At 42.7% G+C, this 2,175-nt stretch overlaps 1 long non-coding RNA gene across 1 annotated transcript; it reads left to right on the top strand.

The window, feature by feature from the left end:
* The first annotated feature begins 450 nt into the window (after window positions 1-450).
* LOC119578858 lies at window positions 451-1,231 on the top strand. The gene is made up of 3 exons (XR_005229224.1): window positions 451-522; window positions 890-997; window positions 1,199-1,231. It is a non-coding gene; the product is annotated as an uncharacterized LOC119578858 (long non-coding RNA).
* Window positions 1,232-2,175: the final 944 nt, after the last annotated feature.

A 2,175-nucleotide genomic window follows, 5' to 3' on the forward strand; every position in this document is an offset into this window, starting at 1 on the left:
TGCGTATTTTATATAGTTCTATTTGTTAATCTAGTATTCTTGTTCAAGGCAACCGTAGTTCTAATACTGAAGTATATATGCTATTTCTCTTCATCAATATATTGTTGAAGTTAACCTAAGTTTTTAAGGTATTACAATTAGCTGATTTGTTATTGTTTGTGTATTTATTATTAATATTATTATTTTTACTATAGTTGTTACTACTACTACTACTCTTATTACTATTATTATCACCATCATTATCCACATTGTCAACGTCATCACCAGCGCCATTACATCATCATTATAATCCCTCTCTTTGTTGGTAAGACACCAATAAAGAGAGGAATTACAGCGATTGCTGTTATCATCTTGATCGCCATCATTTTCTTGCTCCTCGTCGTTCCTCCGCAGCCAGCCCCTTGGCGCCGCCCAAACTCCCTTCCGCCCCTGGAGCTCATTTCACCGAGCTGCCTTGGACCAGACGAAGCCTACGTCATGCTGTGGGAGTTGAAGGACGACGAAGTCATCTTCGAAGTTCAGGTTAGAAGTGTGACGGCCTTTGCGCGAAATCTTAAGTGGATTATATTCTATTTTCCAAAATCTGAAAGTGAATTCAGATTTTGCGAAATTTAACAGGGGAGTGCAAGAGCGTTCAAGGCTGCTGCTAAATGCATTTTGATATCCTTTTTTTAATATTGTCACACACACGCACACACACAAAACACACACACACACACACACACACACACACACACACACACACACACACACACACACACACACACACACACACACACACACACACACACACTAACACACTAACACATACTTACACATACCAACACACGTTACCAAAATAACACACCGACCTCCAGTGCTGATAACGAAGACCCGCCCGTGCCTGCAGGTGAGGACGCAGGGGTACGTGGGCCTCGGCTTCTCCCCCAACGGCGGTATGAAGGGCGCCGACGTCGTGCTCGGCTGGGTCGCAGACGACGGAAAAGTCATGCTGCAAGTAAGTCAACGAAATTCCTCTAAGTCATGTTGCAAGTAAGACATCAAAATTGCTCTAAGTCATGTAGCAAGTAAGTCAGCGAAATTGTTCAAAGTTGCTGTAAGCAAGGCTTAGAAATCGATGCATGTCAGTGAAGAGAAATTTCATATTGTACTTGGCATCATCTAACATTCTGATGATGATTTTCATTGCTTCTGACAGGACCGCTATGCCACGGACTACACCACGCCAGATTGACAAATCACAAGATGTGGAGCTTCTGGGAGGATACCAGAAGATACCCACACTGTGCTGCGGTTCTCGCGACCCTTGGACTCTTGTGACGCCGAAGAAGACCGAAAGCTCACGGTGGGTGTCTGGGGTGGGCGCAAGGGCGGGGGGGATGGGGGTTACGAGTGAGTTTTTCTGTGTATGATTATTAGAAGTTAAGAAAAAAAATATAAGTGTTATATGCTAGTGTAGATATAATTTTCATATATATAATTGTATGGTAGATATTTATCATGTGTAACCAGCAGTTTCTTAACACCGCACTGAGGCAAACATGAACGCTGTGCTCCTCCCCGTCAGAGCGACACCATCCGGCTGATCTGGGCGTACGGACGCGAGGACCCCGACGAGGAAGGCGCAGTGAAGATGCACGACGAGCGAGGGACAAAAAGCATGTACCTGATGGAGCCGCGGTTCAACCAGTCGGCCGTGGGCGAGGACGTGCGCACTTGGGAAGTCATGTCTCCAAACGTAAGGGCATTACACACTGTCACGTCCATATTTACCATTTCTATTTTTTTTCATTTTCATCAGCATAAATGGATTAGAAACCTTTCCCTTGTGAAACAATTGTCTATACAAAAAGGGAAAAAAATAACACTTTAAAATTTAAAAGAAGGTTTTTGGGTTCCAAAAAGGGATCTAAAAACCTTTGGGTTTTTAAATTTTTTGTTAATTTTCAGCTTTCCTCCATAACACACCAGTGAAATTTTAATCATTAATGCACTAGAATCAAAAATTTGATGCAAAAAGAAAATGGATTTTTTAGGGCCCATGTTAAGAAGGCGGTTTAGATTGATAATTTTTCCATTTTGTAGAACAATTAGTTGAGCCCCTTTGGGCGCGCATCCTTAAAATCAGTGAAGCAAGCATTCTTTGGCTACTTTGCCTTTCCCCAGGGACCATTT

This window comes from Penaeus monodon, chromosome 1, assembly GCF_015228065.2.
Source record: "Penaeus monodon isolate SGIC_2016 chromosome 1, NSTDA_Pmon_1, whole genome shotgun sequence".
NCBI classification, from domain to species: Eukaryota; Metazoa; Arthropoda; class Malacostraca; order Decapoda; family Penaeidae; genus Penaeus; species Penaeus monodon.